Raw genomic sequence first — 12,235 nt, forward strand, 5'->3', positions numbered from 1 at the left:
TAGATGGCCTAATCCACCAGCATTTGCCATCACATAAACCAGGATGTGGCTTTGTTTTGACCACCAACAAGCTCTAACAAGTGTCTTCCATTCTTGGGAAGATTCTATTCAAATATCAGATATGGTTGGTGAAAACTAGCTATTATAAAGAAAAGTGGGTTGATTTTTCTCTATGAAGAGAGCCATCATAAATGCTAAAATGTATCTTGGTTCTTTTCATGTATGGGGAATGAATTATAATTAAAGAAGCATTCCTTTCCTCAGACACATTTCTTCACACTTCTTCAGCTGCATTATGAGAACAGTATGGCACTGTCCTCAGAAATCTCTGTGGACCCACCATGTCCAGTCTTACATTTTTGTCCCTACTTGTTTATTTAGCCACAAATTTATCCAGAGGCCTTTGTGCTACTCTGTTCTCTTTCCAAGATGTACTTACATGCTTATTTGGAATAATTTCAAGCTCTGATAAGGGCAGTTAAATTTAAGTGGAAAAGTTTGGAGAAGCCTAGAAGAGGAAATCATGAAAGAAAATTAGAAGCTATTTTCAGGAAGAGGTTGCTTGAAAAAAGTTGAATAGAGATACTCACATTGTGTGTACTAAATGCCACTGAATTGTGTGTTTTAACAGCTAAAATAGTAAATTTTATGTTATGTGGATTTTACAACAGCAAAAACGGCCCCAGTAAAAGGAAAAAAATATATTTTACCACAGACTCATAGCACTTCAGAATTATAAATAACTTTAAATGTTGTCTAGGCAAATTTTCTTAAGCTGCTGGCAGCAACTATTCTGTAAGTCATGAAGTCAATTTACATGAGACCAGCATTTTTTAACAAAATAATAGAAGAGAGAACGTCTGAGTGTGTGTCACATATAGTAAGGGCAAGTATAGTTTAATGAAACCATGCTTCAGTTCTGTATGCATGAGTGTGTTTATGTACTGAGCTGTGATGTAAAATATATTTCTCACCACATGTTATAGTTTAAAAAGTTAGAGGTATCTAGTCTGGGCCAATTTTTCATCTTAAGCAATATACCCTCCTCGAAACTTCTGACCCTTATATTAAAAAGGCAAAGATAGAAGATTCTAAATTTAACAGTGGTAAATACGCAAATGATAGTAGACCTAACTAATAAAATCAGATATAGTCAAATACCAAGATCATAGGCATGTCCAATTTTGAAACAACTCAAGCATAAAACTGAGGTACTGATGTTGACTAGTAGATAGCCTTTGTGATCTGTCATTTACAAAAATGACTCAGGATGTGACCCTGAAAACTGCAGGACAAGTCATTTCCGTGCCAAGGAACACAGTAGGATAGAAATGAAGTAATAAGCCTTTTGAACATTTAAGAAAGCAAAACCTTATAGGGAAAAGGCAATTGGCATTCTGCAGAAACTATTTCCAATTAAACTGTAAGTATGTGACAAATATTACGGAGTTTAAGAAAGTAAAAACGTAGTAGGACAATATAAAGTCACTAGAAGTGATTTTCTTATTTATATGTGATCCTAACAAAAACTATACGGAAAATTTCTGTCTCTATAGAACTGGAAAACAAAATTATTTACCCTAGTGAAATAACTAGAAGGAAAACAAGAATAGGATAATATATGTACTTCTTTGCATAGAGAATTGTAGTGAATTTCTTCTACCAATCTTAGTTAAAATTTTAAAAGATAATAAACAAAAAAGAAGGAGAAAGAAAAGTCACTAATAATTTCCATATTTACACCTGGTACTTAGCTCTTTTAGATAATGAAATAGCCACTGAGTAGCTCATGTGAATACAGGAATGCATTGAGCAGCCACAGATGACACTGAGAGTGGGCAAGGTGATAAACTTCAGGGAAAATGGCTAAATTCTACTTAAAATGATTATAGGATCTAATTTCTTAGCTATGTTCCCTGTGAAAAAATACAGTAAATAATTTCATTTATTTCCCTGAAATAATCTATAGCAAAAGTCTTGCAGACAAAATAATTCACAAATGGTTGGAAATCATCAGCTCAGATACTGTAAAACTAACAAAAAGCATTCTACCTTTGTGCAAAATCATGGTGAATATAAATCTAGACTAATGTATTGCAGTTCTGGCCACAGGGATCTAAGAAATATATAATGGAGTTTGAGAAAATCTAAGGAGTTAGACTTTTTAAAACTATTTAAAATTTGATACAATCTCAACATATATTTTTTTAAAAATGGATCAAGTATGGTAAGTGTTATCTTCATCTCCAGTACCACCAAATATTGAGTAAGGGTGAGCCTATCCAGTGAAAATCAAAGTTATCTTAACCTCAAATTCCTAGTGGTTTGTTATAATAAACGAGGACATCTCAGTCGACAATGAGGTCTTTGTTCTGCAAAATCCACCTTTTTACAGATAAGATGTATCAACACACATGGCCCTTCTTCCTGATCTTCTGAGACCCACTAGGCACTGTTGGCAGAGAAAACAGGGGCCTTATTCCTGGTCTAAGTCACTCATCAATGAGTGTCAGATGCTTTCCTGGAAGATATGACAAAGGAGAAAATGCAATGCATCCTAAAATGGTATTTACCCTACACACAGTGGGGTACCAATAAGAATTTCCTGACAATCTTGACTTAAAATTTTCTGCTTCCAGAAATGCTGAAAATAAAAACCAAAACCGAAGACACCTATACAAGATAACCTCTTCTCATGTACTGAAAATAATTTCTAGGCAGCACTCAAACATTCTACAGCTTCTCTCAAAGGAGGTTTTACCATGGCTTAAGAAGCTCTGCAGTAAATACATTCAGACAAACTATACTTGAAAGCAGTTGAGAAGTCACCATTTCCCCTGCTCTGAAAATAACTTGGGGGAAAAGGGAAACACTATCACTTTCTGAAAACTAAACTGATAAAATATTTTTAAATGACAAAACTGACTACCTAAAGAAGTAACCAAAGTGACAAGTGAGTAACTGAGGGATCTAGAATACTCAAAATTCCAATTCATGTAATTTAGAGATGCAAAGTTGAAGTGTGATCATAACTGGAAATGGTGAAATCTAAACTATTACCCTCACTTTAAAGAACAAATCTAATTTATATAATCTAATTTAAATCTAGTTTATGGAAAAACTATTTTATAAGAGAATAATAACCAACATGGAGTTTATTTAAAAGGAAAAAGACCAAAATATGTTGAATGTTTTTCTAGGAAAATCTAACCGGTAAGATATTTGCAACTGGCTATGATGGATAAACAGTCCCCTGACTTACCCTCCAGCTATAAACAAGCTATAAAACTGAACAAAATACATGAAAGGAAAAAAAACCCTTGTTCTCATTAGAGGACAGCACAGGACTGAGATACTGAAATGATCAAGTTAATTTATAAGTCACTTAATTGCTTGCCAGAGCAAAGCCCAACACTCTTCAAAGAAAGATTAAGAAGATCTGCACCCTTAATAATGCAACATTAATAATGTCCAGTGTCTAAATATGCTAAGAAGCAGGCAAATGTGACCTGTAAGCCAGGAGAAATTTCAGTCAATAAAAACAGACTCAAAAATTACAGAGAACTTTAAAAACAAAGCTATTAAAAATATGCTCTCTATGTTCAAGGATTAAAGGAAAACATAGTGGTAAGAGAAATAAAAGATATAAAAACAAAGAAAATGGAAATTTCACAGATGAAAAATACAATCTGAAATGACAGTTTCACTGGATGAGGTTAAAATCAGATTGGACACTGCAGAAGAAAATTTCAGTGAACTTGAAGTCATAGCAACAAAAACAATCAAAACAGAAGCAAAAAATAAAAATAAAAAATTGAACAGAGACACACTGGTTGAACAAAGAAATATACATGGTCAAAATGTTTCAAATTTAATGAAAACTATAAACCTAAAGATTCAAGACACTCAAAAAACTCCAAAAGGGATAAACATAAAGGAAACCCAAATAGGATATATCATAATCGTACTACCAGAAATTAGTTATAAAGAAAAAAAAATTAAAGCAGCTAGGACAAAAAGAGATACAATTCATACAAACAAAGATAACAATGATCAAAGAACTTTTGTCAGCAACTCTTCAAGCTAGTAAATAGTGAAACTGCATCTTCAAATGCATGCCAATTGGAGATAAAAAAGTAAAGCTGTCTTTACTCTCAGACAACATGATTAACTATGCAGAAAATCCTAAAAAATCTACAAAATATTATTAGAGCTAATAAGTGAGTTTAGAAAGATAGCAAGATACATGGGCGATATGTAAAAATCAATTGGATTTCTGCTATTTATCAACAAACAATTAGAAAATAAAATTTTCTAAATTCTATTTTTCAGAAAATAATTAAATAAATTAAATTTAACAAAATAGGTGCAAGACCTGTCAATTAAAAACTACCTAGTACTGATAATAGAATTTAAAGATTTTTTAAAATATGGATTGAAAGAACTATTATTTTTAAGATGGAAAATCTTTTCTAATTGATCTATAGATTCAATGCAATTCCAATCAAAATCCTATCAGACTTTTCAGAGAAATTGATAAACTGATTCTAAAATGTATATGGAAATCCAAAGGACAATTCTGAAAAAAAGTTGCGGGACTAGTACTACTACAAGCTTTTGAAACTTATTATGAGAGCACAGTAATAAGACAATGCAATATTCATAGACCTATCAATGAAACAGACTAGAGAGTCCAGAAGTAGACACATTCTTGGAAGGTCAATTGATTTTATACAAAAGTGACAAGGTAATTCAATGGGGCAAAGGATAGATTTTATGACAGTGCTAGAACTTGATATCAATGTGCAAAAAATAAACCGCAGAATTTCTCTCACATCATAAACAAAAGTACCTTGAAACATATTATTGACCTAAAAATGAAATCTACAACTACAAAGCTTTTAGAAGAAAACACAGGAGAAAATGTTCAAGGTAGGCAAAATTTCCAGAAATAGGTCAACATAAAATACCAATCAGAAAGTAAAAAATGATAAATTGGAGCAACTGTAATTTTAAAATTCTGCTCTTCCAAAGAAACAAATAAGAAAATTGAAGTCACAAAGTAGGAAAAAATATTTGCAATTCATATATCTGATATAGAACTTCTATCCAGAATATGTAAACAACTTGTAAAACTCAATAAAAAATTAAGCAACAAATTAAAAATGGGCAAAGGATTGGAACAGAAACTTCACAAATGACGATATACAAATGACAAACAGGCATATGAAAAGATACCATCATCATGCTTATATGGGAAATGCCAATTGAAAACTACAATAAGACTAAAATTTAGAAGATTGATAATAACAAATGTTGATGAGAATGTGGAGCAACTGGCACTTTCATAAATTGCTGGCAGGATTGTAAAATGACACAAATTCTTTGGAAACCAGTTTTGCAATGTCTTAAAAAGTAAAGCATGCACTTACCATACAATCCACCAACTGCATCCTTAAATATTTCCCCAAGAGCAATGTAAACATATAGCCACACAAAGACACTGCACATGAAGGTTCAGTTGAGTTCATAATAGACAAAACCTGGAAATAATACAAGTGTCTACAAACTTGTGAATGGTGAATGGATTCAGAAAGTGTGGTAAAATCCAACAGTCACAGGCCCTCTGTGAGGGTGTCAGTGGCAGCCAGGGTCTCCCTAGGTCTGTCCATGCTATTCTCAGGGTTCTGCACACACACAAACTGTTCTCCCTCATTCAAAAATCCTTTCATGTTCTGATAGCTTTAGCTGTGAAAAATATAACGAGACATCCTGGTTCTTGCTATATCATTCTCTTGGACTTGTCAGGTCCCCCATACAATGGAATACTACTCAGCAATGAGAAGGAGCAATCTACTGATATGCACAACACGAATGACACTCAAAATCAATGTGCTAAGTGAAAGTAGCTAAACCCAAAAGAATACATACTTTATCATTCCATTTATATAAAAGTCTAGAAAAGGCAAACCTAATCTATAGTGACAGGAAGGAAGCATATCAGTGGTTGTCTAGGCCAGGAGGGGACTGGGGTATTACTGATGTAGAAGCCCTAAGGAACTTTTGATGATGATGGAAATTTTCTGTGTCTTGATTATGGTACACATGTGTCAAACTCATCAAACTGTACACAGATCTATACATATGTCAAACTTATCAAACTGTGCACTTAATATAGAGATATTTTATTGAATATAAACTATACCCCTATAAAACTGACTTAAAATATTTATTAAGAGACCAGGTCTGTATACTGAATGAATGCTTATCTAAAACATCTGAAGAACAGGGGTCAGTTAAGTGAAGTACTTTATCAGGGGCTGTCATATGTATCATCCCTATTCCTTTATATCCAATGAATTAGGAGGCAATAAGATAAATTTTACACTGTAGCTGTGTTAGTTGAAAATTTTTCCATAATCCAAAAACTGTTTTTCAATATTGTAGTGCCTTAGGATCATTTTATGAGGAGGGATTATTAATACTGTGTTATAGAAAATTAAGGCATAGATAATTGGGTTAAATCCATTCTGAAAGTAAAAGTAAGCTGAAATAAAGCTATAATGTAGCTATGTAGTCAAATATTACATTTGTGTATATATGTATGTATGTATATATACATATACATGCTATTTATGAGAGCTCACAGGTTACATTACAAATAAATTGGAAGTTTGGGATTTACTGATGCTGCAATTAATATGGAAATAGTTATATAATTTTTTTGAAAAAATGAACTATGAGTTGATATTATTTTATTTAGGTCACCCAGTTCTCAGATCAAATAATATGCTTTCTGAATATAGTTGATTGACACACGACTTCTCAAAGAAAGCAAATTATAAAATTTTACATCTAAACATGTTAAAGAAAATAAAGAATCCAGCATTTTTTGCAGGTAAAGCACATCTTATCTCTGTCCACTCATTGGCTTTATTTTCTATCTTACAATTTTTTGCTTCATGATTATCTGTTGTATTCACTCTAGCAGCTAAAATGCAGAGAGATATAAAGGAATTTTTCAAACTGCTGACTTAATTCCTTATCTTTAACCCAGATCTATACTTTAAAAGCAGAATTATTTTACATATACTGAGAATATACAGTGTGGCAGACACTGAGAGGGGTATAAAGATAAGGCAGGATTCACAACAACAAACAGTCCCATAGAAGATACATATTTAAAGTGAACAGATTCTGCCAGTGTTCTTTGGAATGCTATCTCCCAAAATTTTAATACTGGAATAAACTACTTGAAAAGCTTACAATAACTCAACTATATTCTCTTTCCTCTGTGATTTCATTCAAATCCAATAGGCATGTACCCATGTGAAAACAACTAAAATTATCTGTGGAAATGGTACAAATTACTTCATAATAAATGAAAAACACAAATATTTTGTTTTAAATTATCTTCTGGAGCAACTAATCCATGAGTACAGGTATCTTGTTTTATAGATTTTGTTAAACATTTAGTTTACATGACCACTCCATAAATATCAGGGTTATACCATGTGCTTTTCTATCTGCCGTGAGTGGGAATATATTAGATGAATTAGATCTTTGCTTCCTTTGTTGCATATCATCTCATATTTTTGTATTAACCACCTGTGAGTGACCTTTCAACAACAACAAAAACAACAAAGTAGTAATAGTAATAAAGCAAAAACAAAGCAACATTTTAGCAGTCAAGGAAAATGGCTGTACTAAAGACAGAAAAAGTAGTCTCCATACACATGCAAAGACGGCTAAAATCAAACTTAGACATTAACTGGTCCAGGATGTCTCAGAACGCTATGACCCATGGCTGTCAAAAATCACTGCTATGATAAAAAATACCAGAAATTGTGGTTGCATTAATGGGGTGGGGGTGGGGATGAATTTCCAAGGTAATTTGGCAAATATGTGAAAGGACTGAAAAACTAGAACTGAAGAATCCATATAAAAACTAAGCCAAAACGTACCAATTGAATTATTTTTTTATTTGCAAGGCACTTAAACCAATTGCTCTTTCTTTTACAATGAGAAGGAAAGATTGACAATTGAAGCAGCATATGATACTGCATGGGTTACGCCAAAAAGAAAGGAATCTTCGAACAGTTTTAAGATGCAAAGTGGTCAGGAGGTATTTTTGGAAGGTCAGTTGGTAAATCCTGAAGGTCTTTCCCTCATTTTCCAAATGTCACATACCATAGAACCAGTCTTAGAATTTTCACAGACTGATGTTCTTTGGACACACCTGAAGGTAGTTCAGAGGTGATATTGTTTAGATTCTTTTACAAACAGATAAGCAACCAAAGCAATTTATTCTAGCTTCAAGACAGTATGATTACATAATAAAAACACGATCTAACATCTGCACATTTCAAAACATTTCATATGGGGCTTGTTTCCTCCTCGGGAAAAAAAGTTGTCTCTGAAACACTCTTTCGTTCATACTCACATCTCTCCACCCCCTTGCTTCGTATGCCCAGCACACCATACTTTTCTTTCTATCATGGGACTGTCTTTTACCACATTGCCTTAGTTCAAAATATAATAGTCATCTGGTTCACTACAAGTTAAAAGGAAAAGAGAACAATCTCTTATTTTACAAATATTTTTCCAGAATAATTTCTCTTGAAATATAGGTTTCTTTTGGTAGCCTTACATTGTAATAGCTAACATTTATCAAAAGTTTCTATGTACTGGGCATTTTTCTAATATCAACATATAATAAGTTTTAAAAGTTTCACAACAACCCTAGGAGGGAAGAATTATTAAAACTTCATCTACAAATGAGGAAACTGAGGCACAGAGAAGCTAAGTGACTTATTCAAGGTAAGTAGTAGGTCAGGATTTGAACACTGGCATTCTGACTCCAGAGTCAGTGTGCTGATCAATATGCTTTTAACAGTAAGGAAACTAGAGAATATGAGCTGTTACAGGAAAACGGACCATCTCATATGCATATCAGTCAGAATTCTCCAGAGAAACAGAACCGACAGGATATATACAAATATATGTAAAGAGGAGATCTATTATAGGAATTGGCTCATGCCATTATGGAGGCTAAGATGGCCCGTGATCTGCCGAGCTCATAATGTAAGTCCTGGTTCAAGTCTGAAGGCCCAAGAACCTGGAGCTCCAATATTGCAGAATAGGAGAAGATGGATGCTCCAGCTCAAGAAGAGAGAGAATTTGCCCTTCCTCTCCTTTTTTGTTCTATTGAGGTCACTGAATGAAGTGAATGATGTCCACCCCATTGGTGAGGGCAGGTCTTCTTTACTCAGTCTGCTGATTCAGATGCTAAGCTCTTCCCTAAACACCCTCACAGAAACACCCAGAAATAATGTTTCACCAGATATCTAGGTATCCCTCAGGCCAACATAGCTGATACATAAAATTAATCATCACAGTACCCTAAGTGAAATATTTTTGTTTGTTTGTTTTGGCAAGGAGCAGAAACCCATCCAAACCACTTCATGTTAAAAGAGTTCATTCAAGGCTACAACAGGCTATCTCAGAGCCATAAGAACAGAAGTTTAGCATGCCACTCTCTCACTTCATCCCAGCTTCCCCTTCCCCCACTGTGTCCTCAAGTCCATTCTCTACATCTGCAAAATGAGAGAGTAGCCTTGACATATATACACTACCAAATGTAAAATGGATGGCTAGTGGGAAACAGCTGCATAGCACTGGGAGATCAGCTCCGTGCTTTGTGACGCCTAGTGGGGTGGGATAGGGAGGGTGAGAGGGAGGGAGACACAAGAGGGAGGAGATATGGGGATATGTGTATACATATAGCTGATTCACGTTGTTGTACAGCAGGAACTAACACAACAGTGTAAAGCAATTAAACTCCAATAAAGATGAAAAAATAATAAAAATAAAAAAAGTTTAGCATGAACTAACGTCGAAACTCTGTTAGAAACAAAAGCTCCTTTCTTTGACTTTCAGGACTCCTACAGTCGGTTCGTTGGTGACTCCTTACTGCATACGGAGCTCATGTTTGTAAATGTATAAGGAAGGCCTTCTTCAATCTGACAGAGCCCATTTTCCAACCTGATCACCTAGCACACCTGTCCCATTCCCACCACTACATTATTCACCATTATTCACCATTCCTTAGCACACCTTGCTCTCTCCTATTTCCATGACTTTCCTCACACTTTCCTCTGATCAATTTTAGTTTCCTCTTATCCCCGTTGGTTGAAAAGCTACCTATACGTAGGAATCAACAACAACAACAAAAACTCCTCCTCTGAAAAGTTTATCCCAATCTCCCTAGTTAGGGTTAATCTCTTCCCTATCCTCTTATGTTAGTCTTTGTCTTTATTAACGATAATTGGTCTGCCAGAGAAAAAAAACACAAAAATGTTATAGTAGCTTTTTGCACACAGGACTCTAAAGCTCAAGGAAAGGACCCCATCCCCAAATTCCCAACACAAATTGAAGGCCCTAGATAACCCTCCTTGTTAGAAAAACCAGATAATAAGTACTCTCCTCATATAGCTTTCAATTGTCTATTATCATTTTAGCTGAAACAGTCATACACAAGTATCTAACTAGGAGTACTAGTTTAGCCAAAACAAGGAGAAGCAGACAACACAAGTTGGTAGACATTCATAATGTTGAATTATATTCCCAGTATTCTGTGGGTTATCAGACATTTACAAAGTTAAAACAGGAAGAAGAAAAAGAGCAGTGATACCTGCATCTCAGATCTCAACTTATCACCTCCATTTGGGCACTGCCTTATGTCAGCTACCTTAAAGGTGGTCAAATTAGAGCAAACTCCTATGGCTCCCTTTAGGAAATCCCAAAGTGTCATGAGGGAGTTGGAATAGAAAAAGGATAGAATAAGGGGCATGTTTTGGCATTTAAGCATAGAGGTGGAAATGGTAGCAACTACCAAAGAAATGGTGCTTTTTCATGAATCTTCAAAAGGCACTAAATAATTTTTAAGACTCTGTGATAAATAGAATCCAGCTCAGAAACAGCAAATAATTCATGCGTTACTATTTTTTATCTATTTGTTCATTCAAAAGATATTTATAGTTTATCTACCATGCACTAGGTTCTACACTAAGCACTGGTCCTTTAACGAACACAAACATTTTTCTAAGAGACACACAGACTTTTACTCCAAGGGACACAAAACTTACCCTAATGAAATATGAACAGTAGCATGTTAATTTTTTTGTCTATTGGACTTATTTATGGAGTTTCTGCTATACAGAAGTTCAATTTATCATTCTTTTCCTTTCATGGTGTGATATTTTGTGTATTTAGAAAACATTACAAAATCACTCACCCATTATCAAGGATTCTTGAACTACATGTTTTGGCAAACAGTCTAACAACCTCAATGACAAACTAATAATAAATAACATAATAATATTTTTTCCATGTACTCTTTACCTAATACAGTATCTCATATCTATAACTATGAAGAGGTGATGACATTCCCATTTATACAGATAATGAAACAGAGGCTTAGAGAAATTAAACTACTTTTGCAAAGTCACAGAGATCTAAAGTAGTGGTTCCTAAAGCTGAGTGTGGATCACAACTTGTTAAAAAAACATACATCATTGGGTCCCATCCCCACAGTTTCTGATTCAGCAGGTCTTAGGTGAGGTCTGCGAATTTGCATTTCTAGCAGTTTCCCAGGTGAAAATGCTAATGGTAACAAAATTTTATGAGCACACAAAAAAGGAAGGACTCCTTCCCAAAGCTAGGAAAGGGGAAATACTATTTATAGAAAAGATGATATTGGGGATGGACCCCTAAAAGATGGTTAGGAATTCACCTAGCAGAAGGAGATGTCTGAGAAAGGCCCATAGGAGCAGACCCAGAGGGATAAGAACCCAATATACACTTTTTTTTTTTTTTTTGCAATTGATTAGGAGGGGACATTAGGGAACCTTCTCAGGTGATGGTATTATTCTATACATTTCTTCCCTTACAATGGGAGGGTAGAAGAAAATGATAAAGATAAAAATAAAATTAGAGGAAGAGAAGTATGTTGAGGTAATTCACACCTGATAAAAATCCAAGCCATCAATGTGACTAGCCAAGTTTAAGAAAGGCATTTTAGGACTATTTTAAGTATCTTCTCATTTCTGGATTTCTCTGAACATCATTACCTGGTTGGAATTTCTACTTTTACATTGGTTTCTACTGTTTTTACCACATATACTGCAACTCTCCTACTTTCTCTAATACTCTTCTTCATACTTAAATTTCACTC

This window comes from Mesoplodon mirus (genome assembly GCF_964341445.2).
Source record: "Mesoplodon mirus genome assembly, chromosome: 2".
In the NCBI taxonomy this organism is placed as follows: Eukaryota; Metazoa; Chordata; class Mammalia; order Artiodactyla; family Ziphiidae; genus Mesoplodon; species Mesoplodon mirus.